This window comes from Nyctereutes procyonoides, unplaced genomic scaffold, assembly GCF_905146905.1.
Source record: "Nyctereutes procyonoides isolate TBG_1078 unplaced genomic scaffold, NYPRO_anot_genome, whole genome shotgun sequence".
NCBI classification, from domain to species: Eukaryota; Metazoa; Chordata; class Mammalia; order Carnivora; family Canidae; genus Nyctereutes; species Nyctereutes procyonoides.
In genome coordinates, this window is record NW_026575141.1 from 9416570 (window position 1) to 9428921 (window position 12352).

The window sequence follows — 12352 nt, forward strand, 5'->3', positions numbered from 1 at the left end:
AGTTCAGCAACCCTGGATAAAATTATGAACTTCACTTGTGGCTATCTCAGTCTTATAGTCCTATCAGTCTAAGATAGATGTTTTTCAGAATTATCACTGAATGTCCCTGAGTATCAGGCTACGCTCTGAGGCAGAAATTTATAAACTAAAGCTTGTCATTCTCCCTGGTTAATTTATTCAATGCTATCTCAGTTATTGAATTATTCATACCTTTATTATTGGATGACAAAAAATTACTTAATTACCTAGATCAAGGGTTAACAAACTTTTTCTATGCATGGCTAAACAGTAAATATTTGAGGCTTTGTGGGTTATACAGGTTTCTGTTGCAACTACTCAGCTCTGCTATTGTAGCATAAAAGCAGTCACAGGCAATACTTAAAAGAATGAGCATGGCTATGTTCTGATAAAGCTTTATTTATAAAAACAGGCAGCAGGCCAGATGGAGCTCCAGCCATAGTTTGCTGACCTCTGCTCTAGAGCTTTCTAGAATCTTGATAGATTCTAGGTTGTAATAACCATAGGCAGTAATGTTATGCTGTTTCACTACTAATTTCCCAACTTAAAATATGAATGACAGGTTCACTGCCTCTTGCTCCATCATAGCCAGAAAACCATCAGCTTCCCTGATGATATGTTACCTGCAACCAAATTTATGATAGAAATTTTAGAATCATCTAGGCTTTCTAGGTCCAAAGAAGAAACTCACCCTGAATAACTAAAGCAATAGGGAATTTATTGGAGGGATATTGTGAGGCTCACAGATCAGTTTATTTCTCAAACATAGGCTAGATCTCCGGGATCATGTTCCCGTTCCACTTGATATTGTGTTAGTTCACTGGATAACATAGTATCACACTGAAACTGACCTGTAGATCAGGAGGTTGCAAGTATTCTAGGTGCCTTGGTCAGATGTGATGGGGAAGTGAATACCACCAAATACAAAAGTCTGATACCATAGGGATGTTTCAGGAGGACATGTAAAAACATCTTCAAAATAAAGGACATGTTGCCATTCCTAATATGTCTTTCCAGTAAAAAAATGAGGCTTGGTGGACTTCTTTGGATGGCTATGTCAGTAGATATAATTGAATGCCTTATTTCAATTTATTAATCCAATGTTTGCAAACTGCTATTATAGAGTGGAGCCAAAAAGTAAAAAGAAGTAAAAAATAAAAAGTAAAAAGAAGGCTCTCCAGTAAGTTCAGCCTGAGGTTAAGTGGTCTGCCAATTTGTCTCTTATGACCCAGTAAATCCAATGGTGCTTAGAGAGTCTGTGGAAGATTAGGATGTTGTGTGAGCCTTCATTAAAACAGGATATTGTGACAGGGTGACACATTCTCCTTATGAGTATCAGAACATTATAATGTGCATGCATGTAGATACCATCATTATGTAGGAACCGAATCAACATACTACGTCAGTTTTGATGCTTATTCAAGCTTTCCTCTTTCATTGGTTCCAAGTCCCAGTCTAACTGAATATAACATAAACAAACATACAATAGCTTTAGCAAAAAGAGCATCCAGATGAAAAAAAAAAAGTACCAGTGGGGCACCTGGGTGGCTCAGTTAGTTAAGCATCTGCTTTCAGTTCAGGTCATGATCTCCTGGTTCTGGGATGGAGCCCTGCATCGGGCTACCTGCTCAGCAGGGAGTCTACTTCTCCTTTCTCTCTCTTCCCCTCTGACCCTCCCCACCTGCATTCTCTCTCTCTCAAATAAATATAGTCTTTTTTTTTTAAAAAAAAAAAAAAAACAGTATTCCACTGTGTATATTTTCCTAACTATCCTAAAGGAGAAGAAAAGGAAATATGAGAAACAAAATATGTAACTTGATTTTTACACTATCTTGTTTAAATTAGTTAAAATGTTAGCTTTAGCAAGGATCTTTTAGTCACAGGGAATAGTACCTCCCCCTTCCCTGGAATAAGGCAAAAAAGAGGCATTTATATAGGATAATGGGTATCTTCAGTATCCAAGAGTAGAAGCCCTACTGGGCCGCAGCTAGGAACTAGACTGCTAGCAGCGATACAGGCTACTCTTCTTGGATCTCCCTGACTGGAGGTCACATGAGCTCCCATCTTTGCTTCTTTCTGTAAGTCTGCTTCATTTTGATTTCTCTCTGAAAATTCCAGCAGAAAATGGCTACCACACATTCCTTGCATTTATATGTCTTCAGTTGATGCAATTACCATGCGCTAGCATCTAGAACATATCATTCCCAGATCTCAGGAAACAAATTCGATTGGCCCAGCTGAGATTAGGTGTTCAGCCCTGGTCCAATTTTCTATGTTCAGGAGGGTCTTAGACCTTAATATTGACTCTCTAAGGGCAAGGTCACAAAATATAAACATGGCTACCACTACTTGACAGTATGGACATTAGCTTTTGTAGAAGAACAGGTTTGTGCTAAAGGAAAATATGGAAGAGTAAAGATATTATGTGGAATCTGATTGTCAGTAAATTATTTAAAAGCTAGTAATGAGGGACGCCTGAGTGGCTCAGTGGTTGAGTGTCTGCCTTTGGGTCAGGGCATGATCTTGGGGTCCTGGGATCAAGTCCCACATTGGCCTCCCTGCGAAAAGCCTGCTTCTCTGCCAGTGTCTCTCATGAGTAAATAAATAAAAATCTTAAAAAAAAAAAAAAAAGCTAGTAATGAGTAGAAACTCTGAATGAGAAAAATCCAGTCAAGAGAAAATGAATTTGGAAATATATACATATCCTGCTATCTCTGAGAGAGACATAGGGACTGGGAACTTAGGAGGCTACATACAACTTTCTAAGGTTATTTTAGCAAATAATATCATACCTGTCTTTAAGAATTTGCTATCAAACCAATTTATCACCCTTCCTCTGTTCTGTTCTTATTGTAATGGGGTGACTCCTACAGAGGTTCAATTCCAAATCAGCTGATTTCCAGCTAGGTTCAGGCCCTTTCAGGACTGGAGGACTAGAGAAAGAGAGAAGTCAAGAAATTTCTCCCCTTTTTTTCTGGAGATGGCCTGACAGTAGAGAGCTTCCACTGAGTAGACCAGCTGAGGATCCAGCTAACGCCAGGTATCTCTGGTTCCTCCTGAGAGGAAATTCTAGTGACTTTCTCTTTCTGCTAATCTCTGTTTCTACTCTTCCCTCTTTGGTTTTTCAGCATTCCTAGCACCTGTGGAAACAATATCCTGGTTAAATGTATTCTGTCTTAAATACTTCATTTATGATTCCTTAGTTAGACCATGACTAATATGAGCATCGCTAACTTTTTTCTTCATTTTATTTATTTGAGAAAGAGAGCACGTGTTGGGGGTTGTGAGGAGGAGGAGGAGAAGAAGGAGAAGCAGACTCCCCACTGAGCAGGGAGCTGACCATGGGGCTCAATTTCAGGCCCCGAGATTGTGACCTGAGGTTAAGGTAGATGCTTAACCAACTGAGCCATCCAGGTGCCCCTCTGTGGGTTTTTGATTGCCAAAGTTTTTCTGAAGTCTCACAATACTCCAGAGTTAGAGCCAAAGGCAAGAGTCTAAACCCAAACAAAATATAAACCTCCAGATGCTTTAGAGACTAAGAAATGATTGCGTTTCACTGGTAACATGTGAAATCAAGATTAAGTGATGAAATCAAGATTAAGTGCTTTCTCAAACGAGAAAAGCAGTTGTTGGGATTTGATGAAAGGAAAATTTGTATCTAGGTATTATTTTTTTTTTTTCCTTAAACATTTGTTAGTATTGCCTTTCTGGCCCTGCCGAGCAGTCTGTACTGAGGCCCTTCACTTGCAGCTTATGCTTCAAGCGCTGTCACTAGCCTATTCAGTGCTTTTGTAGGAATTAGCAAAAAGTGCCCCCTCTGGGTGCCAAGGCCCACGACCTGGCTGTAGAACATGAACTAGATTTCAGCTGATAAAAATCTAGAAATGATTAATCAGCATGCTGTGAGTGCAAAGGACAAATCATGGATTTAGAAACCTTCCAGGAAGGAACGATAGTGTTGGCCTACCTCCCCCATCCCCTTGACCAATCCATGCACCCAGCTCCCAGTGTCGAAAGTGCTAACGACTCACAGTTGCTTCCCTTCTCCAGAGATGTGACATTGCTTTTGGCTAGTGGACATCACAACATAAACTGCTCCCTCCTCCCAAAGCCAATGGATGAGTGTGTAAATATGTGACACACAGAAGGCTGATCCTCTTGGCCTCAAGGTGACATTTCTGTGCAGTAATTTATACTTCAGAGCCTCATCCTCCGGATGAGGCTAAGGCCAGACTTATTTCTCTTTCCCCTTGCAGCTTCCTTCATTTTGTTACTGAGTGCTTCCCAAAGAACAGTCCCTCCATAAATCATGCGTGCCTGAATCCCTATCTCAGACTCTGCTTCTAGGAAACCCGGTCTAATACAAGCAGTAATTATAGGAATTTTTAAACTTCTACAGAAGGACAAATAGATTCTGGAGAAAGATAGTAATGATTTAAATAATATGTATAAAGTACATATAAATATAGCTGAGTAGTTTAACATTCTTGAAAATCTTTTTTTGTGGGAGGTGCTTACACTTTAGTTCTGTCTAGTAGTAATAGCTACCATTTTCTGAGCAACAGTTAAAGGCCACGTTGGTAGCAGGTGCTGTTATACTCATAATTTCAATTTTACTCCCTACCACAATCCCATGGATAGGTATTATTTCCATTTTACAGATGAGAAAAATGAGGTACAGTGAAATCAATTTGACTATTGCAGAGCTGGTCATCAATAGAGGTCAGACTATAATTTCTACGTTATTTTCATTATACTATGCTGCATTTCAATGGAATTTTTAGATACATTTAATCAACAGCTATTGCTATGTAGCAAACCAAATATATCTACATATTCTTACACTTTTTTGCTTTTTCCATTTTTAGGCATAGATCAAAGAGGAATTTGAACTATATAATTGCTAAGGTCCTCTAACACAATGATTTGAGGCTGAAAGATTTCCAAACATGGAAAAAAGCATTTATTATAATATAACCATTAACTCTGGCTAAATTCTTGACTGTTCAATGTTTTTCTCATCTACTAAAAAAAAAAAAAAAAAAAAAAAACAACTAATAATATTAACTCCCAGTCATGGGAAATTGAGAAGCATGACTGATTTAGCAATTATCAAGATTTATACAATCTAGTTTTGAATATAAATGATACATATTAGAGTGACATTTCCATGAAACCATAGTCACCAATTACCCATTCCTTTTTGCTGTGATAATTAGAAATAGGATTGTTATCCTTAGGGGATTGAAATTCTTACCAGCCCCTCTTGTAATAGAGGTGGGCTTATTGTAAGACTTATATATTCATTTTTATGCCACCAAAGGGCATTTGCAGTAATAAAAAAAATAGTATTGCTTATATTCTCTAATGCATTGCCTTTTTTTCCCATTTAAAAAAAATGCTGGATATCTTTTCATTCCAAAAAATATGGGACTGATTACATAATTTTAAGCTGCAAAGGACCTTACCAACCATCAATTCATTCCCTTCATTTCAGAAATCAGAAATGGAAGCATACAGAAGTTAAGTGACTTTACTAAGATTACCTGGCCAATTAATATTAGTACTCAGATTGGAATAGCTAATCCATTTGCCCTAGCAGCTATTTTGCCAGATGTGAACAATGAAGACATTGTGCCTACAGATACTATATTATCTAGGCCTTAAACTGACAAGAATAAACCCCAGTGGTTTTTATAGTTCCCTCCCCAAAAAGGAATGGGATTCAGATACAGTGTGTAGAATGCTGTATACCTTATATGCTGAGGAGGGGGAGGAAGGTAGTTGTTGGTGGTAGTAAATTTAACTCCCTTGATGTCCTCTTGATCTCCAGAAGGGCTTTTTAAAATATAGACTCATGGGTTCTGCCCCCATTGTTTCTGATTCAATTTCTAACTCAAGAATGGGGCCCAAGAATTTGTATTTAAAACAAGTTCCCAGGTGATTCTGTTGCCATTGGTTGGAGGAACCACATTTTGAGAACTACTAGTCTATCTCTCCTAGTTCCTAAGGATGGCCAGTCTGACATTTTGTCCTGGTCCTTGTACTTCTTTTTTTTTTTTTTTTTTTTTTTTTAAGATTTTATTTATTCATGAGAGACACAGAGAGAGGCAGAGACATAGGCAGAGGGAGAAGCAGGCTCCCTGTGGGGAGCCTGATATGGGACTCGATCCCAGGAACCCCAAGATCGCACCCTGAGCTGAAGGCAGACGCTCAACCACTGAACCACGGAGGTGTCCCCTTACTTCAGTTTTTAATACACCTGGGTACTAGACTTGCTTTCAGTGTTGCTTTCCGAGACCAAGTCAGATCTTGATTTCTGGCAATTGATTCATGCTAAAATCTATTATTCCTAGAAATCCCTAAAAACAGATCCCACATTTCTCCCAAACTAGGCCCCTGGATACTGCTCAGGAAAAAAAAAAAACCACTTCATGCTCTGGACTTGAATTACTTTGCTGGGCCACCTACAGTGAGGGCCACCTCTGTCTATTGCAAGTTACAATCCCTCTCCCTGTTCCCACTAGGTTGTATGCAGATTTCTGTGTATTGTATTTTCTTTCTAGATACTCTGAATACTATATGATTAGTACTGTCTGGAAGAGTTTGGACAAGTCAGTAAGTTTTTTTGTCTTGATTTCAGAGCATGTATATCTTTGTACCTTATGAGAAATATTCATATCTTGTTTTTTGAGTCAGAGGTGATCATTTGATCTAAGAATACACATTTAATACTATATAGGTTCAATATTAAGAATAAGAAAATAACAAGATAAATAAGACACAATTCCAGCTTTCAGAGAGCCTTCAGGCTAATAATGGAGGAGACATACATTTACAAAGTAATTATATTTACCAAATAGAAAATTTGTATATCACTGGCTTTGACAGCATATTATGATATATTAAGATGACACATGACAGTTTTCTTTAATGGACTGGCTAAGCAGCTATTCATAGATAAATGACATCAAAGTGAATAATCTTAGTGTACCAATCCAATTAGCCATGACTAACTTTCTAAGGACAAACTTAGTTAACTTGCATGGGCGGGGCGAGGGAGACCAGGGGCATTGCTAATTCTTATTAAAGAAAAAAAAAGGAATGAAGAGGACTGCTTATTTCCTAGAGACGATTTTATGATTCTTCATGTATGTAGTATACAAATGCTATCACCTTCATAAAATTAGAAAGCAAATAATATTTGATATTATTGTTTTGTCTTTAAAAAGACCTTCTCTCCTGGAGTCCCCGGATTGAGTCCCATATCGGGCTCCCTGCATGGAGCCTGCTTCTCTCTCTGCCTGTGTCTCTGAGTCTCTCATGAATAAATAAAATCTTTAAAAAAAATAAAATAAATAAAATAAAAAGTCCTTCTCTCTAGTCATCCAGCATCCTAAAGTTCTGTCTATTGCCACTTTCTCTCCAACCGAACCAACTTGCTCATAAGTGCCTAGAAATATTCTTCCTATATTTAGGGACTTTTTGACCTTATAAATCTGCAGATCTAAAGTTCAACCTGACATCTCAGGCTCTCTTGCAGCTAGGGCACAGGTATGAGACTTTTCTCTAAACAGACAAATCCATGTGATTTGAAAGCACAAAGAAGGGGTGGCACAAGGAATCCACTCTGGCAAAGGTGGCAGCAGAAATATACAGCTTTAAAAAAAGAAAGAAAGAAAAGAAATATATGGCTTTTAGAAACTTGGAAGAGATTCTAGTTTCTTGTTCCCAATGTTAAAAGTGGATTTATGGTGTCTGTGTCCAGAGATGATGACAGGTGAGAGTTCACTGGAGTTCAATTCTAGAGTGAAATTTGTGTGTAGTTTCTAGTTGTGTAAGGAATGCACTAGGAAGTTTAATGTTTGACCAACAGGTATTCCAAAAGAGAAGAGAAAAACTGAGTGTAGAAAATGATGAGAAAGTAACATAAGAAAAATTTTTAGTACCAAAGAACATGAGTTTTTAGATAGAAAAAGCCTTTGAAACACCTAGTACAAGGAATGTATCTATTTTAAAAAGCCACGAATATACAACATCAAATTTCAAAATTCCATGAGCAAAGAGAAGATTCTAAAGCTTCTGGAGATAATAAAAAATCACGCACCGAGGATCAGAATCAGAATAACACCACATTTGTCTGGCAATGTTGAACATTAGAAACCAATGGAATAATACCTTCAAATTTTGAAGAAAACTGATTTTCATTCTGAAACCTATAACCTGTTAAACTATCAGTCAAGGGTGAGATTAGAATAAGACATTATCTGACATGCAAGGTGTCCAAAAATTTTACTTTCTACTACTTTTTTTCCTAGGGAAATCACTAATGGATGTACACTACCAAAATAAGGGAATTAAACCAATGTAGATGATGTAGGATCCAGAAACAGAGGGCCCAACGCATAAAAGGGTTGATGGGAAATCCCAGATAACAACCATGTATGCAGTCAAGAGAGCAACAGGGCACCCGGGTGGCTCAGTCAGGTGAGCGTCTGCCTTTGGCTCGGGTCATGATCTCAGGGTCCTGGAATCCAGCCCCACATTGGGCTCCCTGCTCAGTGGGAGTCTCCCTCTCTCTGCCCCTCCTCTCCTTGTTCGTGCTCTAATAAATAAAGAAAATCTTTAAAAGAGAAAGAGAGAGAGAGAGAAACAGTCTAGATTCCCACAGGATGGGGGAAGCCTCCGGGAGAGAGGTCTCTGATTAATAAAAACAACAGAAATACATCTAATCGATTCCTGATACATTTGGTTACCTAGAAAATAGTACAGAGAGGGATTTTAGAGTCATTAAAGAATCTGGAAGACATGAAACAATTATCTCATTAAAAAAATAAACAAGCCTAGACTTCCACTCTGAAATGGGAAGAGAACTAGTAATTATGAAGCCTGAAGTAGAAGAGTGATAAAAACACAAAAATTATTGAAATAGAAAATCAGTATAACAACAACAACACATTACATGATAGAGAAGACTGTATCCTTTACCTGGATAATTTTAATGAGGTAATGGGGATACACGGCACCACAAGTATCCAAGGTGTTTACTAATTCAATCAAGGTAGATCGACATCGAGTACATTTAAATAAAGGAACCAATGTTTTCCCCTTCTTGTCTGAAATAATTAAACTGAGAACCACTGAATATTCATTAACTTTAAAGAGCAGTGGTGAAAAAAGCCAGTAAGCAGCACCCTGGGAACTGTAACATACTTAGATGTTTATATAATTTCTTCAATAAAGGTACGTATCAGCTATCTGGAGATTATGCCATACAGTGGTAGTGACTATCACTGCAATTTGCTAACATAAATATTTTCTACTAACATCAGTAAGAAATCAGAATTATAAATAAAATTTATTTCTTAGAAAGGTAAGCTCCAGAGAGGCTTAGACACAAAATGAATTTAAGAGAAAGAGGGGAGGATGCCTAGGTGGCTCAGTTAGTGTCTGCCTCTTGATTTTGGCTGGAGTCACGATCTCAGGGTTGACATTAGAGCCATGTGTGGGGCTGTGTGCTGGGTATGGAATCTGCTTAAGATTCTCTCTCCATCTCCCTGTGTCCCTCCTACTGGCTCCCTCTCTAAAAATAAAAGGAAGAGGGAAGGGAAAATAGTTTGCTAGCTTGCGTTTTAAGATTTTAGTTGGTGAAAAACAAAACATGCAACATTTAATGAGAGAAAGTACTAGGACAAATTCTCTTAAACATTGTTATAAACAACATTTACTTAAACATAGACAACGTGAGCATTTTAAACCCAAGGAACTTGGAGGTTGCATGGTAGAAATCACATTCATTACCCCTGCAGTATCCAGGTTTGCTGGGGTTCTGTCTCTAAACTCCATTCTGCCAAGTAAAGCAGCTAGTCAGTACTGGTAATTATAGCTACAATGGCTGCTCAATGCAATTGATTCCTGTGTGTGGCTACCTCCACATTCCTCTGCAATGATGGGTGTCACTACATTTTAAATTATTAACATTAGTAAGGAGAACAGAGTGTTTCGAAGGACTTGTAACAGTCTGTAAACAGTGATATTTGTGAAGAAAAGTGGATTAACAAAAGAGAAATTTGCAAAGTATAATGATAATGGCAGGGAATACTTCTGAAATTATGCCCTCATTTCCATAAATAAGCTACCCTAATGTTTTCTGTTAAAATGAGGACTTTTCCTTAAAGGGTCATAGGAAAAAAGAAGAAAATAAAAGTAGAATAGATTTTCGGCCGGAAAGTCAAATGGAAGAAATTAAATTTAAGAACTGCCTTATTCTTACTTCTCTTCATAGACATTTTAATATAGCATATGCATTTTATACATATAAGAAGATAAAATCCTTACAGCCTTCTTAACCTAGCTTATAAATTTCAAGATACTTAATGGAAGGGAAATAGAATCCTTCTTATTTCCTGGACCAAATCCAATCTCTCAAACTGGATAAAAAGAATTTGAGATAAGAAAATAACTTGCCAAAGAAAACAGAGAGAAAGATGTCTTGTGTTCTGCCAAATAGAGGATATGCTATCAAGAATGAAACAAGAGACTTGTTAAAACTTTGAAACAAATCAAATTGCTACTGCTTGGTATGGGGATGAACATGGGAAAATAAAATCCTTGTATGCACGGTAAGAAGGGAAAACCCCAAATGTTGCTTGCTCACATGCTCATAAGAATAAGGAAGTCATATTTCCAACGTAATGTTCACGGTAACATTTTCCACATTTAAGAACAGGGTGTTGGAAAAAGGCCAAAGAAAAGCAAAAATAACAACAAAGGGGTAAAAAATAAGAACTTAGGTTGCAATTTTGTGGACAAAATATATTTCAAATTTTGAGTCCAAGTTAAAGAAATGATTTGGGCTTCAGAAAAAAGTCTATGGTGGTTATAATTTTTAAACAAAAAAGGCAGGGGCAAATAGAAAACTGCACCTAGAAATAGATAAGAAATAGATAAGTCATTTAATATCTCCTGAAAGAAAAAAAAAAAAGCAATTGAAACAATACATAGTCTAAGCTAACAAGAGGTTGTGAAATGATTGGAACCCAATAGTTAGCTCACAGCTGCTGTCCCCTCAACTAGCTTCCCATGTTTCCTGCTTTTTCCTGTAGCTCTCTTCCATGTGTCTCCCATCTTCAAAATAGTTGGGTTGTTTATAAGCTTTTAAAAGCTGGCATTCTAGCATAAAAACCGCTGCCTTTCAGTTTTTACTAACGAACAAAATTAGTATTAGAAAATATAATATGGGGATCCCTGGGTGGTGCAGCGGTTTGGCGCCTGCCTTTGGCCCAGGGCGCGATCCTGGAGACCCCGGATCGAATCCCACGTCGGGCTCCCGGTGCATGGAGCCTGCTTCTCCCTCTGCCTGTGTCTCTGCCTCTCTCTCTCTCACTGTGTGCCTATCATAAGTAAATAAAAAATTTAAAAAAAAAAAAAAAGAAAAGAAAATAATATGGGGCAGCCCCGGTGGCTCAGTGCTTTAGCGCGGCCTTCAGCGGGGGGTGTGATCCTGGAGACCCAGGATCGAGTCCCACGTCGGGCTCCCTGCATGGAGCCTGCTCCTCCCTCTGCCTGTGTCTCTGCTTCTCTCTCTCTCTGTGTCTGTCATGAACAAATAAATAAAATCCTAAGAAGAAAGAAAAGAAAAGAAAAGAAAGAAAAGAAAAAAGAAAAGAAAGAAAATAATATAAAATAGTATTTAATATTATAAAGATAGTATTAGGAACAAATGATTGTCTCTAGATTTATAGTCTTTAAAAGTTTTGTAATTTTGACATTATAGGACATATATAGTCCATGCGGCATCCTATATAGCCTAAGTAGAAATTCTGCTAAGAAATTATGCCCCCAATTTACCACTATACATTTGAAGAAATACAGAGTTCTAAATGCTACAGTTTTTTGAAATTTCATGCTTAGATAGCACAAAGACAAAAAATACACATTTCAACTCCACTTTTGATCCTTAGCTAAGGGAAGGGAAGCAAACCATAGGCAAAGGGAAGATAAGGACTATAGAGCAAGTAATGTTTGAGTAACCACCGTCTATCAGGTATTTCACATATGCTTTCCAGGTAAATTCTACTACTTAGAAGTAGGTTTAGTTATCTCTATACTACACCTTTATTAAATAGGAATAGAAAGATGAGAAGGTGGGGGGGGGGAGAATATTTTCCAATCTTCAAGATGGGGAAAAACGTGTTCAGGGCACTCCAGAGAAAAGCGCCTGAATTTACAGGTTCTCAATACACTCATCCCACGCAACACTCCAGGCGAGCGGTAGAAAATTCTAAGCGCGTTTGGTTTTTGTTAGCGTCCATCAGCAAGCTCTTCCACACAC

General features: G+C 37.9%; 1 protein-coding gene across 2 annotated transcripts in view; it reads right to left on the bottom strand.

Annotated features, from left to right (window-relative positions):
* HYAL4 (hyaluronidase 4) overlaps positions 1-12352 on the bottom strand; it is a 95126-nt gene that overhangs the window by 82621 nt on the left and 153 nt on the right. The gene's annotated exons all lie outside the window — the stretch shown is intronic.